Source organism: Cololabis saira, chromosome 2 (genome assembly GCF_033807715.1).
Source record: "Cololabis saira isolate AMF1-May2022 chromosome 2, fColSai1.1, whole genome shotgun sequence".
Classification (NCBI taxonomy): Eukaryota; Metazoa; Chordata; class Actinopteri; order Beloniformes; family Belonidae; genus Cololabis; species Cololabis saira.
This window is the reverse complement of record NC_084588.1, coordinates 3,182,917-3,205,722: the sequence shown is the minus strand read 5'-3', so window position 1 is coordinate 3,205,722 and position 22,806 is coordinate 3,182,917.

The following is a 22,806-nucleotide window of genomic DNA, read 5'->3' as shown; positions in this document are numbered from 1 at the left end:
GTGATTGTATGTCTGTGTCGGTGAGAATGCGGTATGGAAGGGTCCTGCCATGGAGGATTTGAGCCTCCATTGGCAGGACATCAAAAACTTAATAATTTATCAATATTATATTATACAAAGATCGTTATTATTATTATTATTATTATTATTATTATTATTATTATTATTATTATTATTATTATGTATAGTATATTATATTATTATTAGTATAGGTATCGGATAGGTGAATGGATGAATGAATGGGATGCCTGGGTCTGGGGCCCTCCGTTGTCGGGCCTGCGCGGGTGTCGCCTTGTTGGGGGGTTCCCTCTCTCCGGGCCCGTCTCCGGTCCCCCCCGCTGCCTCTACGGCGGGGCGCCCCTCTGGTCTTGGAGGGCCACTTTCGTGGGGGACGGGTGCGCCTGCCCGCGTCGGCGGCCGGGGCGGCTCTGTCTCTCCGGGCAGGCTGGCCCCCTGCCGGGTGGGGGTCGTTGGCCTGAAGGGTGAGGGCCTCCTGGCCGCGTGTCCGGCCCGGACCGGGTGGCCGGGGATTGCCTGGGTCGCGGTCCGCCGCCGCGGGATCCCTGGCTGCTTCTTTCCACGCCGTGGGGGCCCCGCCCGCGGGCCCCCTCGGCCGCCGCCGGGTGGGGGGGGGGGCCTCGCAGGCGGTGGGTTGCCTCCCTCCTACTTCTCCCCTCTGTGGGGTTGCCGGTGGCCTGGGTTCCGGGCTCTTCCTTGTCGGCCTCTGGTCTCGCAGGTGGCGGGGTTGCTCCCCCCCCTCCCCCACTATAGATACACTTCAGGTGGAGCTTTGTTTGGTTTATTACACACACACACACACACACACACACACACACACACACACACACACACACACACACACACACACACACATGCATGATCATATACATACACACACACACACATAGACATACACACTGGCTTGTTCACCTGCATGCTGGCTCTCTATTTTTTGGGTTTAGGTAGCGGTAGCGATAGCTTAGCTCAGACTGCGATCAGATCTCAAGATTTAGGTCGATTGCTGTTCGTGTTTTGGATGGCTCCGTGCCGGTTTCGTGCTTTGTTTGTGGTTTTTTGTTGCAGATTTCCAGTGCTTGACGTGTGTCTCCGTGTGTTCCTGCTTCCTGGATTGGCAGTGGATGTCGTCACCCCCCCCCACCCCCCCCCCCCCCCCCCCCCCAAAAAAAAAAAAAAAAAAAAAAAAAAAACACTGGGTTTGTATGTGTATATTTATGTATGTGTATGCATATGTGTGCGTATATATATGTATATATTACATACAGTAATAATGCACATATATACACTTTTGGTTTCTACCGTCATGGTATCAATCAATAATATGTGTGCAGACAAGGTAAAAAAAAAAAAAAACGCTCATCGGCCTCACGTGCGACGGTGCTCGTCATCTTATGCTTTTGTTAACAATTTAGGACTAATGCATGATGCACTACAAGAACTGTCAGAACTGTCTCGAGAGCTCCAAAAACGAAACTGCACAATAATAATGGCACATAAAGCCATTTGTCGGCAGATCAGGGTCTTCGAGGCCATGTCACAGCGGCCGGGACGTTACAGCCAAGTGATCAAGAGGGGAATTGAAGAGAGCTCCTTCCAGGGTTTCCCTCTACACACCAGACGAGCCAGTGATAGAAACCTGGACCAGAGAGAGTTTTTCGGGAGCCTGGCACGGAATCTGGAGAAACGTATGCTGTCACAGGGGAAAGACCAAAGAGGATACAACAAGTTAATAGACGATTTAAAAGGTGCTGTACACGCAATATTGGCCACAGGATGCAGCACTGTTTGGGGAAGATGAAGTGGAGACACTCTGCCAGCAGTTTGGCATTGATAACCAGCGGAATGTCATTCTGGTATACAGAGAATACTGGGACAATGATGGGGAATTAGGCATTTGACCGTGTCCCTTGTGCCATTCTGTGGTGGGTGCTCAGTGAGTATGGAGTCCGGGGCCCTCTATTAAGGGCTGTCCGGTCTCTGTATGATTGGAGCAGAAGTTTGGTTCGAATTGCCGGCAGTAGGTCAGACTTGTTCCCGGTGCATGTTGGACTCCGGCAGGGCTGCCCTTTGTCACCGGTCCTGTTCATAATTTTTATGGACAGGATTTCTAGGCGCAGCCAGGGGCCGGAGGGGATCCGGTTTGGGAACCTCAGGATTTCATCTCTGCTTTTTGCGGATGAAGTTGTCCTGTTGGCTTCATCGGACCAGGACCTTCAGCATGTGCTGGGGCAGTTTGAGGCAGAGTGCGACGCGGCAGGGATGAGAATCAGCACCTCCAAAACCGAGGCCATGGTTCTCCACCAGGAAAGGGTGGCGTGCCTTCTCCGGGTGGGAGGAGATAACTGTGAATAACTGCGAGAAAAGATAACATTGTAGTATATGAGATGTGAATATTTTAACAGAAACAGGTAGCCTGCTTTCTAATATATATATATATATATATATATATATATATATATATATATATATATATATATATATATATATATATATATATATATATATATATATATATATATATATATATATATATATGTTTCTTTAACTGTAATGTCATTTGTTGGAGTTGTAATTTGTTAAGTTGCCACAGACACGAGAATTCAAAGAAGGACAATAAAACTCCCTTTTCTTCCATCCAGTTGTTTCAGTATATTAACATACCCAATGATATTTTCTTATCTGTTCATTCAGCTGTAATATGCAGTTCAATTCAATTCAATTCAATTCAATTTTATTTATATAGCGTCTAATACAACAGATGTTGTCTCTAGACGCTTTCCAGAGATCCAGAACATGAACATAAACATAAACATAAACATAAACATAAACATAAACCCCCGAGTAATTATTACATAAACAATGGCAGGTAAAAACTCCCATAGTGGGAGAAAAACCTTAAACCAAACAATGGCAAGAAAAACTCCCCTTTAGGAGGGAAGAAACCTTGAGCAGGACCAGGCTCATAAGGGGGGACCCTCCTGCCGAAGGCCAGACTGGGGGAGTCAGGGACGTCAGCAGCACACAGCAGGCAGGTGAAAGCAACAGCGGGATGACCAGAGGTGGGGGGGGGGGGGGGGGTGGGCGTCAGCAGCACACAACAGTCATGTGGAAGCAGCAGCGGGATGACCAGAGGGGGGGGGGGGGGGTGCAGGCAGGCCAGAACGCAGCTCCCGAGGCTCCAGCCTGCAAACATGCACAAAAGAGAAAAAAAGGGGGGCCGGGCACAAGAAACTACAGGAACGATGGACAAAAATGATAGCTATGAGATATTTATAATAAATAAAAATGGTAATGGAGAAGAGAGGCAGGGTAAAGGAGAGGAGAAGAAGGGTGAGAGGCACCGCCCAGTGGATCATGTCGGTGCCCCACTGCAGCATAAGCCTATAGCAGCATATCTACCACGAAGCTATATTTGAGACTAACTATTATAGTCTTGTTCTATAGCTGCAACTATGACTACTGACTCTAACACACTAGAGTTTACACTACCTAGAGATTTACCAACACCAGCTAGAGGTTTACTAAACACTAACTATAGGCTTTACTAAACAGAAAGGTTTTAAGTTTAGTAATAGTAATAGTCTATAGTCATTAATTACTAGTCAGTAATAGTCTATAAACCATGAAACAGTCACAGATGAAATTGCACAAGTATTTTACAACCCCAACCCCCTGGCCGCCGCTGCGCACTAGGATACAGGACCTTCTCTCTCCCTCTGACCTGCCGGAACGGTAGCCTCTCCATGTTCCGGGACCTCTTCATGGACAAATTAAGCACTGAAGAGGGGGGGCGCGCCTGGTTTGGTAACTTTTGGGGCACGTTTAGGGGGAAAAATGCCCTCATTTCGTCGGAAGAAGGAAAAAAAATCCTATAGATACAATAGGGCCTTCGCACTGTAAGTGCTCTGGCCGTAATAATAATAATAATAATAATAATAATAATAATTACTTGCACTTATATATCGCCTTTCAAGGAACCCAAGGTCGCTTTAAAGGAAAAGAAAACAGGAAAACAAAAAACTAAAACATTAAAGCTGTAAGCAGCGATGAACGGGCCCTCGCACTCATGGCTACCGCCCCCATAAGCATATCAGAAACGACACCACCCACGACTTCCTATGTCAAACCATTCAAAAGTTATAGCAGAAAAAAGGGACAACCAATCAGAAGAAGGGGCGGGGCTAATTCAAGCCAATGAAGGTCAAGGACTCAATACAGAATCTGATGATACCACCCACGACTCTTTTTGTCAAACCATTCAAAAGTTATGGCAGAGAATAGTATTCTAGGGGGCGCTGTCGAGCCGTTAGGCCACACCCATTAATGCAAACCATGAAATATCAAATTTGTCGCCAGGCCTGGCTTGCATGCAAAATTTGGTGACTTTTGGAGAACTATCAAATATGGACCAATCAGATGAAGGGGGGCGCGCTTTTTGGCATCTAGCGTCGCCACGGTAACACTTTTGAAAGAGAAAAGTAATGCGCGTAGTCGCAGGGTGGAGACGCACATTTTGATGTATAACACACTTGGGGGCACGTTACGGTTCGGGCCGTATTAACTGCCGAAGGAATGGCATAAATTGCGCCAAAGTGACACGATTAATTCAAAATGGCTGACTTCCTGTTCGGTTTCGGCCATGGCGCCAAGAGACTTTTCTTTAAGTTGTGTACTGATACAGGTGTGTAGCGATTTTCGTGCATGTACGTCAAACCGTATTGTGGGGCTTGAGGCACAAAGTTTTCCGGGGGGCGCTGTTGAGCCATTTTGCCACGCCCATTAATGCAAACCATGAAATATCAAATTTATCGCCAAGTCTGGCTTGCATGCAAAATTTGGTGCCTTTTGGGGAACTATCAAATTTGGACCAATCAGATGAAGGGGGGGTGCGCTTGTTGGCGTCTAGCGTCGCCACGGTAACACTTTTGAAAGAGAAAAGTAATGCGTGTAGTCGCAGGATGGAGACGCACATTTTGATGTATAACACATCTGGGTTCACGATACGGTTCGGGCTGTATTAATTCTCGAAGGAATGGCATATATTGCTCCAAAATTACGCGATTAATTCACAATGTTCAAAATGGCCGACTTCCTGTTCGGTTTCGGCCATGGCGCCAAGAGACTTTTCTTTTAGTTGCGACATGATACAGGTGTGTACCGATTTTCGTTCATGTACGTCAAAGCATATTATGGGGCTTGAGGCACAAAGTTTTTTCTGTCTGAACCAACCAGATGAAGGGTGGGCGCGCTTTTTGGCGTCTAGCGTCACCACGGTAACGCTTTTGAAAGACAAAAGTAATGCGTGGTGTCGGAGGATGGAGACGCACAGTTTGATATATAACACACTTGGGGGCACATTACGGTTCGGGCCGTATTAACGGCCGAAGGAATGGCATAAATTGCGCCAAAATTACACAATTAATTCAAAATGGCCGACTTCCTGTTCGGTTTCGGGCATGATCCCAAGAGACTTTTGTTTAAGTTGCCACATGTTACAGGTGTGTAGCGATTTTCGTGCATGTACGTCAAACCGTATTGTGGGGCTTGAGGCACAAAGTTGTCAAGGGGGCGCTGTTGAGCCATTTTGCCACGCCCATGAATGCAAACCATTAAATATCAAATTTGTCGCCAGGCCTGGCTTGCGTGCAAAATTTGGTGACTTTTTGGGCACGTTTAGGGGGGCAAAAAGGGCTTCCTTTTGTCAGAACAATAAGAAGAAGAAGAAGAAGAAGAAGAAGAAGAAGAAGAAGAAGAAGAAGAAGAAGAAGAAGAAGAAGAAGAAGAAGAAGAAGAAGAAGAAGAAGAAGAAGAAGAAGAAGAAGAAGAAGAAGAAGAATTCCTGCAAATACAATAGGGCCTTCGCACTGCAAGTGCTCGGGCCCTAATAATAAAAATTCCTGCAAATACAATAGGGCCTTCGCACTGAAGGTGCTCGGGCCCAAAGAAAGAAAGAAAGAAAGAAAGAAAGAAAGAAAGAAAGAAAAAATCCTACAGATACAATAGGGCCTTCGCACTGAAGGTGCTCGGGCCCTAAAAAGGCAACAGTGCGTTGAAGTTTGAGGCAGAGAGCAAAACTATGAGATAGGGTACCCTCCATGGACTCACATTTCTCACACAGAGGAGAGACTTCAGGAAATATTTTATGCAGCCTCGTTTTGGAGTAATGTAGCCTGTGCAATATTTTAAATTGAATCAAACAGTGTCGGGCATTTATAGAACAGTCATGGATGTGCTCCAAACTCTCCTCCCACACATTGGGAGGTATCAGGGCTCCGAACTCTCTTTCCCACTCTTCTTTTATCCTATCCATCCCGGGAAGGCACATTCTTTGTAGAATCGCATATAGTTGCGAGATTATGTAGCGTGGATTGGGGAACAGGTTAAATAAACTCTCTATTTTATCTGGAATTGCCTTCTCAAAATTAGGGAGGTGTGTTCTGACATAGTTCCTAATCTGAAGATATCTGAAAAACGGATTATTCTGTAAATTAAACCTTTCTTGGAGTTGCTGGAAAGAGGCAAAGGTCCCTCTATGTATAGGTTACCAACAATACAAATCCCCAATCGTTTCCAGGTGGAAAAGGCCTCGTCCAAAGCTGATGGTGTGAAAGAGGGGTTTGCAGTTATAGGCAACAGAAATGAAACTGCCTTAAAATTAAAATGATTCCTTAGTTGTTTCCAAATCTTAGTTAAAGCGTAAATTACAGGGTTATGTTTAAAACAAGATCTATTGACTGGGACAGGAGATAGTACAACAGCTCTAATAGAATGAGGTAGACAGTCTTCTCGTTCCATCTCTAGCCCGTCATAGGGTATCGCGTTGTCATCTAACCAATATACCATAGAGCGTATTCCAGTGGCCCAGTAATATTACTGGGCCACTAAATGCCAGTAAAATTAGGCAGTGCTAGACCCCCATTAGTTTTGTGTTTACATAGACGATCCTTCTTTATTCGGTCTCTTCCCTCCTAAAGGGGAGTTTTTCCTTGCCACTGTTTGGCTTAAGGCTTTTCTCCCACTATGGGAGTTTTTACCTGCCATTGTTTATGTAATAATTGCTCGGGGGTTTATGTTTATGTTTATGTTCATGTTCTGGATCTCTGGAAAGCGTCTAGAGACAACATCTGTTGTATTAGACGCTATATAAATAAAGTTGAATTGAATTGAATTGAATGATAGTTTACAGCAGGGTCTTCAACCCTGGTCTTCGGGACCTCCTGTCCTGCATGTTTTAGATGTTTCCTGGCATCATCACACCTGATTCTAATTAATGGTCGTCATCAGCTTGTCGTCCAGACAGTCATTTATATCAGGGTGCTGAAGCAGGGAAACATCTATAACATGCAGGACAGGAGGTCCTGAGGACCAGGGTTGGTAACCACTGGTACAGCCTGGTGAACAGTTTTAGGATAGGGGGGCGTTTCATTCGTACTTCTCACCTAAACATATTGAAATGAACTGAATTTGAACTAGTTCATGAGAAGTAGGAACTTGCACAACACTGATATATATATAAATATGCCTCAGGTTTTTACCAGCACGGTATTAACCATTAATAAAGTCCGGCCTCCCGGACTGAAGTGGTGTTCACCGAGGACACAAACATGTCTGCTTCAGAGAGGATGAGCAACTAACTGAGGTCCCTGTTGGCTCTGGCGAGCAGCTCACTGACCGACAGCTCCTTGGAGGTGTCTCCCTCAACGGCAGCAACGTCTGCACGGCATATTGAGGGAGATTTCAGCGGTGTTGTGCAAGTTCCTACTTCTCATGAACTAGTTCAAAGTTCAGTTCACATAGTTTAAAAATGAACAGTTCATATTTCACCATTTTCACTTTGGTGAAATAGTTCACTAGTTCAAATTCAGTTCACTTACACTCTCACTTCTACTTTCACCCCTGATTACACGCCGGTGTCTCATGCCGACTTCTTCTGTGGCACTTATGCGGTCTTCTGCCTCCGTGGTTCTTTTTTCAAGTTTAGTCATTTATTCTTTGAGTCTGTAACTGGGGTTATTTTATTTTTGTATTTATTTTAATTCATTTCCTAGGGTCCTTAAACACCACACACGCAAGCCCAAGTGTTGTGTACGATGTGATGCTAGAAATTCCCACTGTCCGTGAACGCACCTCGTGCACAGACGTTAGCTGCCTGCCACATGCGGCCAAACACAGACACAGAAACTCGTCTCTCTGCAAGCTGCGCAAGCAGCACGGACAGGTCTGTAGTTGTGAAAATATAGTTTTATAGTTGGAAGTAATGATTATAAACCGATTATAAACTGATACACTGACATTTTTTCCGTCAGAGAGGAAGTGCTAAGCAGTCAAATTAAATGTGGAAGTGAACTCCATGCGGAACCCTAATTGGTGTTTCCATCAAGATATGTTGTGTGTTATTTTGCAACATGATGTGTAATGAAGAAAAAACAGTCAGGATATGACCTGTAACACGGAGAGGATATGAGGACATAAGTTTTGCTGTTCATGCTGTCGGCCAAACCATGGCCTAGAAGCTAAGCTAAGACCTGCTAAGTCTTTGTTCACGCAGGTGGAAGGTTAAAGGTGAAGGTTTATATATTTTAAATGTGAAAGGCCTGATTGTATGTTAAATTGGGATGTTTATATGTAATTCTGTACAGATGTAGGTTTAAAAATAGTTCATTTTTGACTTTATGGTAATATTTTCCTGCACACTTGTGTAGGCTGTTTTTTTTCGAGGGAAGATGTCACCGGTATAGTGGAGCTGTCCCTCCTGTGATCCAGAAATCATCCCGCTGCTTGAGGGTGCCTTCATCCTGTCAGGACGTGGATTTGTGGATGCTGCACTGTTCCCAGGGACAGTAAGGACAAAATCAGAAGAATCTAAGGAGTTTAATATTTTATTTCAATACTTGAAGTGACGTCATAAGCTGTTGGAAATGAATAAGAAGAGACAATTAGAATTGTGTGTTTCAATAAATTTGTGTCTTATCACATTTTCTTTTAAAGAAGTGGTTGAGTGTGTTTTATGTGGGCTGGAGTTATTGAATTGCTACTTCCAATCTCCCTTCCTGAACCTGTGAGAATTTAGAGCTGAGTGAACCTGTGATTAGCTGTTGGTGTTTTATATTTTTGGATATTGTAGATTAAATATTGAACGCCAAGGTCAAGAGTATAGAATCCCTACTAAAGGGGACTACAAGACACAGGTTACAAAAGTGGTGGCCCGTACGGGGAGATTGGATTCCAGTAGCCACTTGATTTTCCATCCCACATTTCACACTGTTTTGAGTTATTAGTTCACCAAGTTTAGATATGGATATTTGCAACCGTTTTGATGTTGACGGTCAGTGTTCCCTTTATATAACGGGTGTCAAGGGAGATTACACACATGAAGAAATAGCTGGTGAAGTAAATGGAGAAATATCTAAGATAGTCAAGATCCCTGATGAGTCAGGACAACCAGAGGGCAGAGTCCTGCTCCAGTACGTATCTGACAAGGCAATCTCTAAAATAGACCCCATTACCTTAGGTACCATACCAAGTCCCAAAGACCCTGCTGTGGTATGGTCTGTGAGAACTATACACGATGTCTGTCAGGAAGAAATAGGCAGAGAGATAGCCCGTAAGTACCTGGATGAACTGAGCTCTGTAGCAGGCAGTAGCAGGGCAGGGTTCTTAAGTATCCTTCAGAGCGAGTTGCAAAGGAGTCAAGATGCTACATCACCTCTACACAGTAGTGACACACAGCAACATGTAACTCAAAGTAGTAGCACTCCTTATCATGACATTACACGAGATGACAATAGTGAACCAGCAGAAGCCACACGTGTTCAGGGTGCTACAGCTAGCGTGCAAGCGAGCCCAGTTCACATTGATGAGAACCTCTTTAACCCACCTCAGATCCAAAAGGTGATTGTAGAACATGTCATCCGAAATGAGTCAACTGCTCCATCATCCACACCCGTTAGAATGCGTACCTTTTCCGGCCGCATGCCAAGGCCTAATGGTGAAGTCGACTATGATCCCAAGTTGATCTCCTCCTTGCTGATCCTTCCTTGAATGACGCTTACAAGGTCAGAAAAATCCTTGAAAGCTTGCTGAGTCCAGCTGTTGATGTTGTAAAACCTTTGGGATCTCCTCACCTCCAAGTGCTTATGTTACACAACTTGACTCTGCTTACGGTGTTGTGGAGGATGGAGAGGAGCTATTTGCAGCATTTCTCAGCTCCAACCAAAACAATGGAGAAAAACCTTCAGTGTACTTGAACAGACTCCACAGTCTCATCACAAGGGCAATTTCTAGAGGGGGAGCCTCATCTGAAAGGTCCAACGATCATTTACTCAGACAGTTATGTAGGGGCTGTTGGGACCAGAGCATTATTATAGGTCTGCAGTTAGAGTGCAAAAAGAGCAGCCCACCTTCATTCCCTGATTTTCTCCACATGTTGAGAACTGAGGAAGATCGCCGTTCAGCTAAGCTAGATAGAATGAAGAAACATTTAGGTGCTACAAAAGCTACTTCACATGCCCATAACATTTTTAATTTGCCCTCCTATGATTGTGAGCCTGTCCCAACACCAAACATGAAGCAAGATGGAGCCTCAAACCTTGAAAAGAAAGTTAGTGAGTTAACTAAACAAGTGGAAAGGTTAAGCCAAAGGTCATTCAACCCCGCTCAGGACACTCAGGAGCTGTAACCCCAGATGACCTCCGTCCCAATGAACTGATCAATGGCACTGAGACACAAGGGACAATTATGACACAGACAACTAATGATGAGGCAAAGCAACTCATACCCCCAGGACTTATAGGTCCTCGTTGTGCAGCCTCACCTTTCCTGGAAGGTACCCAATGTGAGTCCATTATGGACACCGGGTCACAAGTCACAACAGTTTCTGAGCGCTTTCATAGAGACCATCTATCTCACCTACCGATCCATCCAATTCGTGCTCTCCTGGAAATTGAGGGAGCTGGTGGACAGCATGTTGCCTATCTTGGCTACATAGGAGCTCATGTTACCTTTCCCCAGCGTATCACTGGCAGAGATGAGGACCTAGATGTGTTAGCACTTGTAGTCCCTGATTGTAATTTCAACCGTAGATCAACCCTGCTGATCGGTACGAATGTTTTATTACCACTATATGAGCACGTTCTTGAACGAGATGGCCCAAAGTTCATTCACAAACTCAATTCAAAGGACTTTGTAAAGATATTCCACCACATTGCCCAGATGCAGGAGACTGACAACCACTCATGTCTCGTCAGGTTACATGGAAATGACTCCATCACTATTGCTCCAAAACAAAAGTTCTGTGTCATGGGTGATGCCAGGCCGAAAAAGAACAGCCAGAGTACATTCGTGCTTGAACCACACGAACACCATGGGTTGCCAGGGGGCCTTTTCCTTGAAGCTGCTCTGATTGATATCCCTGTTAAATCAAGCAGCAGGGTTCCTGTTGTTCTGCGTAACCTGGGTGAACACAGTTTTACTCTGCAACCAAAATGTATCATTGCCCAAATCTGTGCAGCTCAGCACATCACACCACTTAGAGATGAACAAAGGATGTCTCCTCAAGACAAGCCTGAGAGTGACGATCTCCAGTTTAACCTTGACGATTCACCAATCCCTGAACAATTTAAAGAGTGCATTGTCAACAAGCTTAAGTCAATCCCAGAAATCTTTGCTGTGGACAGCCTATCATATGGTCATACTACCACAGTGAGGCACCACATTAGGCTGAGTGATGAAACACCAATCAGGCTATGCATTGGCTACAGGAAGGTAAATACTCGAACCATCAGAGATGCATATGCCCTCCCGAACATTGAAATGACATTTGCGGCCCTCAGCGGTGCCAAATGGTTTTCTGTAATGGATCTCAAATCTGGTTATTATCAGGTTGAAATGGCTGAAGAAGATAAGCCCAAAACCGCTTTTGTGTGTCCCCTAGGCTTCTTTGAATTCAACCGCATGCCACAGGGTGTCACAAATGCTCCCAGCACCTTCCAACGCCTCATGGAGAAGTGTGTTGGTGACCTGCACTTAAATGAGGTACTTGTGTTTCTGGATGATTTAATTGTGTTCTCCGATACATTAGAAGAACACCAAGCACGGCTCATGAAGGTGCTGAACCGTCTAAAGGACTATGGCTTAAAACTGTCTCCAGAAAAGTGCCATTTCTTCAAGTCCTCAGTTAAATACCTTGGTCATGTGGTTGATGCTCAAGGAGTCCACACTTACCCTGACAAGGTGTCTGCCTTGAGAGACTGGCCTCGCCCTTCTACCAGGAAGGAGTTGAAGTGTTTTTTAGGCTTTGCTGGATACTATCGACGCTTCGTCAAAGGGTATTCCCAGATAGCCAAACCTCTGAACTACCTGAAAGCAGGCTACTATCCACCAAAGAAAAGGGGCAAAGCATACAAGAGAGACCACCCCAAATCTCTTTTCAGCCCTGATGCACTCTTTGGGGAGGAATGGACACTCGAGTGCGAGAACGCATTCCAAACTCTCATCGAGAAATTGACATCCTCACCTGTCCTTGCCTTTGCAAACCCACAACTACCGTATATCTTACATACTGATGCTTGTCGTGAAGGCTTGGGGCTGCTCTCTACCAAGAGCAGGAGGGGAAGCTTAGAGTTGTCGCGTACGCCAGTCGAGGTCTTTCCAAAAGCGAGATGAACTATCCTACCCACAAACTAAAGAGTTTTTAGCTCTAAAATGGGCTGTTAGTGAGAAGTTCCATGATTACCTTTATGGTACAAGCTTCACTGTACTTACAGACAACAACCCCCTCACATATGTGCTAACATCTGCAAAGCTAGATGCTGCTGGACATCGTTGGTTGGCTGCCCTTTCCACCTACCAGTTCACCATCAAATATAGAGCAGGGCATGCCAACGGTGATGCAGACGGGTTATCCCGCCGGCCTCAAGACCCACCCAGAGAAGACAAAGCTTTCCTTGAAGAGAGGGAAAGAATTGAGGATATGAAAAGACGACTCTTGGATTCAAGAGATGACATGAGTCATGAAGTGTTCTCCGCCTTATGTCAACGCCATCTCATAGCAGTTGGGTGTGAACACCATCATAATCCAGAAAAACCTAATGCAGCAGAATCTCTGGTTATCGACCCTTCCTTCGTACTTGGTGTCTTTGGTGAAGACACATTGCCATCCATGACAACTTCTGATTGGTGTAATGCTCAAAAGCATGATCAATCTATCTCTCGGGTTATCACCTTTTTGGAGATAGGGGTAAAACCCAGCTTTAGAGAAACAAATCTTGAACAATCCGATGTCAAACTCCTTCTCAGGGAATGGAAAAGACTTGAACTCAGGGACGGTGTACTGTACAGGAGATGGGTAGAGCGAGGCAGTCATGTCTACCAGTTAGTCTTGCCTGAGCAGTTCAGAGAACAGGAACTATAGGGAGTGCATGATGATGTCGGCCATCTTGGTTTTGAGCGTGCTTTACACCTTGCTCGTGCCAGATTCTACTGGCCAAGAATGGCCAGAGCCATTGAAGAAAAATGCAAAAAAATGTGAGCGCTGTTTCAGAAGGAAGGCAGTGCCTCAAAGAGCTGCACCCTTAGAAAACATCTCTGCTACGTACCCACTTGAACTTATGTGCATAGATTATCTGTCCATTGAGCCAGATAATAGAGACACTAGAAAAAGTGTTAGTTATCACTGACCACTTTACAAAATTTGCTGTCGCGGTGCCAACTAAGGACCAAAAAGCAAAGACTATTGCAAAAGCCTTGTGGGAAAATGTTATTGTCCACTATGGATTCCTTAGTCGTCTGCTCAGTGACCAGGGCAGAGACTTTGAATCGCAGACTATCAGAGAGCTCTGCACACTGATAGGAGCTAACAAGGTACGCACCACCCCATACCACCCCCGTGGGAACCCGGTGGAACGATTTAACCGGACACTCCTGGATATGCTAGGGACCCTGGAAGAGAGAGACAAACACCATTGGAGGGACTTTGTCAAACCCCTGGTCCATGCATATAATTGCACAAGGAATGACACAACAGGCTACTCACCTTATGAGCTAATGTTTGGGAGGCAGCCCAGACTGCCAATCGACCTAATCCTAGGAATCCACCCTGATATGGGAAACCATAAGACCCACTCGGAGTATGTCAAAAGCTTTCGTCAATGCCTGCAAGAGAGCTATGCACTAGCTACTAAGAGTTATCAGAAAATGGGGGAAAAGAACAAGGCTAGATTTGACAAGAGAGTCAGGGCAGCAGAACTCTCTGAGGGAGATAGAGTTTTAGTAAGGAATGTTAACGTCAGGGGGAAACATAAACTTGCAGATCGATGGGAGCAGAGAATCCATGTTGTTGTAAAACGGATCGGAGATAGTCCCGTCTACGTAGTGAAACCTGAAATAGGAGAGGGACCTCGTCGTACATTGCACCGAGACCTCCTTTTGCCGCCTGGGTTTCTCCCTGCAAAAGTGACCCAGGAGTATGGTTTTCGCACTGACGCACCAAAGAAAATGAGACTGAGAGACAAAACAACAAAAGACACACAAAGGGATGCTGATGATCAAGAGGATGACATGAGCAGTGAGGACGATGAACCGTATCCTAGCACGCAAATGCCAGAAATTACCACTAGAGGCCCTTTCATACACATTGAAGGATATTCCACTGAACGTCAGCCACTCTCAAGGGTGTTAAACCCAGATATCCCTGCCTTTATGCCACAGAAATCTCACACTCCTTCTGAACCTAGCCAGACCCCCCCGTCAGATGTTCTTGCTAGCTCAGAGAGAAGTGGTGCTGTGACACGTCCTACTCAACACTGTAGAGCCCCTGATTACGTTGTTATATCCCAGAAGCTGATGTGACAGGCGAATCACCTGTCAGAGATAGCACAGGTCACGTCACAACAGAGCCCGCAGTTGCAGACCATGGGAATGTATCATCTGAGAGTCCAGATTCTGAGCCCTTAGAGTTGAGGCGTTCCTCTAGAGACAGGCGCCAACCTCGAAAACTCACTTATGATGAGTTAGGAGAACCTTTGATTTTGGCCATTAGTTTTTTATTTTTGTATTTATTTTAATTAATTTCATAGGGTCCTTAAACACCACACACGTAAGCCCAAGTGTTGTGTACGATGTGATGCTAGAAATTCCCACTGTCCGTGAACGCACCTCGTGCACAGACGTTAGCTGCCTGCCACGTGCGGCCAAACACAGACACAGAAACTCGTATCTCTGCAAGCTGCGCAAGCAGCACGGACAGGTCTGTAGTTCAATTCAATTTTTCAATTCAATTTTATTTATATAGCGTCTAATACAACAGAGTTGTCTCTAGACGCTTTACAGAGACCCATACCCAGAACATGAGTAGTTGTGAAAATATAGTTTTATAGTTGGAAGTAATGATTATAAACCGATTATAAACTGATACACTGACATTTTTTCCGTCAGAGAGGAAGTGCTATGCAGTCAAATTAACTGTGGAAGTGAACTCCATGCGGAACCCTAATTGGTGTTTCCATCAAGATATCCTGGTGAGTTAGCCACCTCAAAAATAGTAGGTTAGAGTCAAGTTGGTGTCACAGATGATAAGTTGTGTGTTATTTTGCAACATGATGTGTAATGAAGAAAAAACAGTCAGGATATGACCTGTAACACGGAGAGGATATGAGGACATAAGTTTTGCTGTTCATGCTGTCGGCCAAACCACGGCCTAGAAGCTAAGCTAAGACCTGCTAAGTCTTTGTTCACGCAGGTGGAAGGTTAAAGGTGAAGGTTTATATATTTTAAATGTGAAAGGCCTGATTGTATGTTAAATTGGGATGTTTATATGTAATTCTGTACAGATGTAGGTTTAAAAATAGTTCATTTTTGACTTTATGGTAATTTTTTCCTGCACACTTGTGTAGGCTGTTTTTTTTCGAGGGAAGATTTCACCGGTATAGTGGAGCTGTCCCTCATTAAATCATTAAACTGAACTCACCACTGCTCCATGTATCAATCATTAAACTGGTTTAATCAGCTCAAGAAGACAACACCACTGGCTCCAACTCATATTCAAATGTATCCACTTTAGTTATCTATCTTACTTAAAACAATATTTGATTCCATATACATACTCATATTCTCACAGAAACACTCAGCAACCCTTCTTTTTTTGTTCCTTTGACATTTAAAGAAATTGGCAGATGTGCTTTTGAGTTCAAAGCCCCATCAGACTGGAACAACTTACCCATTAATATAAGAAAACTTAATTCATTACATCTCTTTAGAAACTCACTATTTTCCAATCTCAATAAACCATGTAGTTGTTTCTAGTGGTATTGCCTTCTCATTTTATTTTTATTTATTTATTTTATATATAATGTATCTATTTCTTCATATATTGTATGATAATGATGATAATGACTATTATTAATATTAATATTGTTGTTCTTGTTGTGATTACTGCATTATATGCAGTATTTACTTGTGTTCTTCAGGTGTGGTAGGTCTTGACTGGTGTGTGGGTGGGTTTGTGTGTGAGAGCCTTATGTATTATGTGTGTTGTATGTAACTGTTTTGTATTGTGTTATATGTTTTATGTTGGACCCCCTCGAAAACGAGATGATTCATCTCAAGGGGCTATCCGTTAATAAATGTATCACTGTTATTTCACAATAATTATTGTGAAATTATTATTTCACTAGTTATTTTACAGTCATATAATTCAGGCAACAGTTCAAAAAACATTTTTAATAACACTAACCCACATCAATATCGAATCGGATCGGATTGAATCAAATGGTGATAAAAAACTGAAAACAGAAGGGTTAATACAGCATTTAACTTTTTTACTTGAAACCTTTGGGAAGCGACCGCACGGCAGAAAAGGGGCCATTCTTAAAGTGTGCTGCAGCGCATAGATGGCGGGGGAATATCAACTGGCCTATCTATCTAAATTCAGATAAAACAGAGGTTATCATTCTTGGTCCAGAGCATCTTAGGAAGGGATTAGATGGTGTTGCGATGGCTTCCAGTGCAACTGTGAGAAACCTTGGTGTTATTTTCGATCAGGATTTGTCGTTTAAACCATATGTTAATCAGGTTTGTAAAATAGCCTTTTTCCATCTCCGTAATATTGCAAAGATTAGGAAAATCCTCTCGCAGAGTGATGCAGAAAAACTAGTTCATGCGTTTGTATCTTCTAGACTAGATTACTGTAATGTGTTGTTAGCAGGATGTCCAAGTAATTTGCTGAATAGGCTCCAGCTGATCCAGAATGCAGCAGCACGAGTGCTGACAGGAATCAGCAGGAGAGACCACGTCTCTCCAGTGTTAGCGTCGCTCCATTGGTTACCCGTAAAATTCAGAATCCAATTTAAAATTGTATTACTTGCGTATAAAGCCCAAAACGGCTTAGCTCCGCATTATTTGCAAGACCTGATAGTGCCTTATGTTCCTGTCAGAGCTCTCCGTTCTGAGAGTGCAGGTTTACTTGTAGTTCCTAGAGGATCCAAATGTAGATTTGGAGGGCGGGCGTTCTGTTATCAGGAACCGTTACTATGGAACCAACTTCCAATCTGGGTTAAGGAGGCTGACACCACCTCCACCTTTAAAACTAAACTTAAAACCTTTCTGTTTAGTAAAGCCTATAGTTAGTTTTTAGTAAACCTCTAGCTGGTGTTGGTAAATCTCTAGGTAGTGTAAACTTTAGTGTGTCAGAGTCGCTCCTGTAGTTTCTTGTGCTGGCACCCCCTTCTCCTCCCTTTTCTCTCTTTTGTCCATGTTGCAGCATCCTTTGCCGGACACCGGAACCTGCAGCGTGGGAGTGAAGGGGGCAGGGTAACAGCCCGGGCAGGCGGGGGAGAAGGTTTGTCCGTCAAGACTCCTCTCCTTGGCCCTGCCCCTTTTCAACCCTTCCCCGACCCTGCACCCCAACCTGGGACTTGCTGATTGGGCCGGAGCTTCGGGAGCTGCGTGCTGGCCTGCGGTCCCCACCCCTGGTCATCCCGTTGCTGCTTCCACCTGCCTGCTGTGCTGCTGCCGTCCCTGACCCACCAGTCTGGCCCTCAGCAGGAGGGTCCCCCCTTACGAGCCTGGTCCTGCTCAAGGTTTCTTCCCTCCTAAGGGGGAGTTTTTCCTTGCCACTGTTTGGCTTAAGGTTTTTCTCCCACTAGGGGAGTTTTTACCTGCCATTGTTTATGTAATAACTGCTCGGGGGTCATGTTCTGGGTATGGGTCTCTGGAAAGCGTCTAGAGACAACTCTGTTGTATTAGACGCTATATAAATAAAATTGAATTGAATTGAAATTGAATTGGCCTGAAAAGATTTTTTCAGTTAAAAATATTTTTTTTTGCTTTAATCCCGGCACACCAGAAACCTTCTCCAAACGAGTGACTGAAGCCGACTCGTGCTCTCGGTTCATGATCCTTCACTTGCACACTGTTGATCTTAACATTTGTGGAGATATTCTTTTTCTTTAAGTTACAAAGGCTTCTCAAACATAAAAATAAACCGGTATCATTTGAGCTCTGCAAGGTTCGACAAAGGTTTTCAGTCATTCTTGAGAGATTTCTGATCAATTCTGAGAAGGATCCTACGGGGACTGATTCTGAAAGCTGATCAGCAAATCAATGCTGTATTCGTTACTGCAGTCATCACAAGCGAGGCCACCCCCCCCCCCCCCCCCCAGCGGTGGCCGAGGGGGCTCGCGGGCGGGGCCCCCATGACAAGGGAAGCGGCAGCCAGGGATCCTGCGGCAGCAGACCGCAACCCAGGCAGTCCCCGGTCACCCGGTCCGGGCCGGACATGTGGCCAGGAGGCCCTCACCCTCCAGGCAAACAACTCCCACCCGGCAAGGGGCCAGCCTGCCCGGAGAGACAGCGCCGCCCCGGCCGCTGACGCGGGCAGGACAGGAACACCCGCCCCCACGATTGCGGCCCTACAGCGCATGCATGCAATAACTTTTAATGAATGTTGCGTGTTTGATCTGTTCCGAGTCCAGAGTGAATCTTCTCAACCGCAGCAGCGACAACGTTAGCCAGTCCTCTGCTGTTAAAACTGCAGGGAACTAACAAACTAACACTGCCTGTCATGTTAGTCATTTGCCTTATTGTAAAACCTGCTACTACTAACTACTAAAGTTAAATGAATCCCTTCTCATGCATTACATTTAGATGACCATGACGAGAGATATTTATTTTATTATTAGTATTTTATATGTATTTTCCAAACAAATCCTTTTTTCTGGGGACCCCCTGGCACACCAAGGCTGGGGGCGTCTTAAGACCTCACTGTTGACCTCACTTGTATTTTGTCGTTCAAATATATAAAACAAAGTTGATGCTAATCGACCTGTTTGTTCTCCTTTTTTCCAAATGAGAATATTCGCTTCCCTATTCCTTCAGAAGTAAAATACTCCTTCACCACCTCCACTTCTTCTACCACGATGGAAAAACACGACTCCCCTTAACCCCCACTCTCCTAAAAAGCCCAATCTTCTCCTTGTTCTTGTTCCCTTCATGACGAAGTGACGGCTGCCTCAGCTGCCAGACTTGGACCAGTCCAGACCTCGACTGGAACCCAATCAGTCAGGCCCAAGTTATTTTAGTTTCCAACATTTTTGTTTTCATAAACATTTCTTATTTTTATTCATATCTTTTCATTAACAATAATTTCATGCAAAGATGTAAAAAACTGTTAATTTCAACTTTAAGGGCAACAGCTGATTGTCTGTTGACTGCATGTTTACTTGAAGTGATACGTAAATCCCTCAGCTCACATGTGAGGATGGATCATAAGTCATCATCATCATCATCATCATCATCATCATCATCATCATGGAGTATCACACACACAACACACACAGGCCAGGGAGCTGTGAGAGGCAGAAAGAGGAAGATGGAGGGGATGAAAAAAAGGTTATCAAAGTGGTTCCAAGCAGGGGTGAAAGTAGATTAAAGTTCTTGCTGGTACTACGACCCCAACCTTCATGGCTTGTTCTCCTCCCACCACCAGCTTCTTCATCCCTGAACACGCATTACATTTTTAGGCCTATAGCAAATGATTTATTTAAATGGTGTAAATAAAGGCCAGTCCGGACCAAGGATTGTCAAAGAATATTTTGTAAATGTTGACAAAACTTTCAAAATCATAACAATTTGTTTTGTTTCAAATTAGAATAAATTTACAGTTACAATCATCGGCAGCTGAACAGTTAACAAGTCTTTCTTTGAATTTTCAGAACATTGGGCACATAAATGAAAGAAGAGATGATGATGAGTAAAATGTCTCAAAATGTCTCTTACAATGCGTGCATTGAAATGGAAGATAACTTCTTAAGCATTTTTTTATCAAAGCAAAACACTTAAAACATTTAAAAAAACATTACTTCAAAATTTTTGCCGCTTTTTTCTTTTTTTTCCTGAAACGAGGAATGAAAACCAATCACAATTAAAGCTGCAAGCAGCGATGAACGGGCCCTCCACCCTTGTGCACGTTCAGGCTGTAGTGGAAGCTTGTATGACTTTCATGTAGATTCTTCAGGGCTGGACATTTAGCGGATGAAACCACCCACGACTCTCTATATCAAACCATTCAAAAGTTATGGCAGAAAGTATGAACTGTCAAATATGAACCAACCAGATGAAGGGTGGGCGCGCTTTTTGGCATCTATCGTTGCCACGGTAACGATGTATAACACCCCTGGGTGCACGTTACGGTTCGGGCCGCATTAACTGCCGAAGAAATGGCATAAATTGCGCAAAATTACACAATTAATTCAAACTGGCCGACTTCCTGTTTGGTTTCGGCCATGGCGCCAAGAGACTTTTCTTTAAGTTGCGACATGATACAGGTGTGTACCGATTTTCGTGCATATACGTCAAAGCGTATTGTGGGGCTTGAGGCACAAAGTTTTCTAGGGGGCGCTGTTGAGCCATTTTGCCACACCCATTAATCCAAACCATGAAATATCAAATTTATCGCCAGGCCTGGCTTGCATGCCAAATTTGGTGCCTTTTGGGGAACTATAAAATATGGACCAATCAGATGAAGGGGGGGTGCGTTTGTTGGTGTCTAGTGTCGCCACGGTAACACTTTTGAAAGAGAAAAGTAATGCGTGTAGTCGCAGGATGGAGACGCACATTTTGATGTATAACACATCTGGGTTCACGATACGGTTCGGGCTGAATTATCGCCATCTTGGATGGGTATCCATTGCATTTATTTCTACTGAGGAAGGTTTTATCCCCAACTATAATCATCCATAACGGCGTCTATATTCTCGTCTATATTCGTCTATATTCTCCGTCGGCGTCGGAGAATATGCAGCTCCCTGCCCCCACGGGATTTATTTAGACTCAATTTATTTTTCATTTACTATTAATTTTTGTGAATAATTTACCCATCCAAATGATGTCAAATGAGTGAGAGTGAACTTTGTAATATGATAAGTCCTCTTGGCTTCCTATTGTTCATTTTTCATTGACTGTTTTTTGTTAACCGTAACGTACACCCAGGTGTGTTGTACATCAAAATGTGGTCTCAATCCTGCGACGACGCGCATTACTTTTCTCATTCAAAAGCGTTACCGTGGCAACGCTAGATGCCAAAAAACGCGCCCCCCCTTCATCTGATTGGTCCATATTTGATAGTTCCCCAAAAGTCACCAAATTTTTCACGCAAGCCAGGCCTGGTGATAAATGTGATATTTCATGATGCATTAATGGGCGTGGCCTAATGGCTCAACAGCGCCCCCTAGAATACTTTGTGCCTCAAGCCCCACAATACGGTTTGACGTACATGCACGAAAATCGCTACACACCTGTATCATGTCGCAACCATATTTGATAGGTCCTACTTTCTGCCATACATTTTGAATGGTTTGATATAAAGAGTCGTGGGTGGTGTAATCGGACTTGATTTTGAGTCCTTGAACATAATTGGTGCAAATTAGCCCCGCCTCTTTTTCTGATTGGTCAATATGTGATAGTCCCTATTCTCTGCCGTAACTTTTGAACGTGTTGTGATAAAGACATGTGGGTGGTGTCATCGGATTCGGTATTGAGTACTTGACCTTCATTGGCCTGAAATAGCCCTGCCCCTTCTTCTGATTGGTGAATATTTGATAGTCCCTATTTTCTGCCATAACTTTTGAATGGTTTGATATAGAGAGTCGTGGCTGGTCTCATCCACTAAATGTCCAGGCCTGAAGAATCTACATGCAAGTCATACAAGCTTCCACTGCAGCCTGAACGTGCACAAGGGTGCGAGGGCCCGTTCATCGCTGCTTGCAGCTTTAATTCATTATTGTTTTTTAGGTTATTGCAAGATTGTTTCCCAAGCAACTGCATACCGCCACCCAGGCCACAGTTTGGAGAAGTAAGTGGGCAGGGTTTTGCAACTCCTCGCCCTTGTGTTTGAGGTTGTGAAAATGTGAAGGGCGTGATATTATAACGATACTAAACGTTTGAGCATCCTTTTATGTCTCTGAACACAGATCTGCATAAACAACATTAGGCTTAAGTCTTAATCATCCCAAACCAGTTTTTCTTACGTTTTCTAATGATTCATAAGAAAATAAGATCATTAGAAAATAATTTAATTTCACCCTTTAATGCCTGACATAAGAAATAAAGCATGGGAAATCTTTTCTTTTTCTTATTCGAGTGTTTTTTTATATATTCAAATCAAAAATGCCATCAGGTTATCTTTAACAGTCTCTAAATAATATTTATTTTGTCATCATGAATACATTAGGTAATGTGTACTTTTTAATTAATTTGTTTTATTTATTCATCTTATTAATTTTACATAGAAATGGA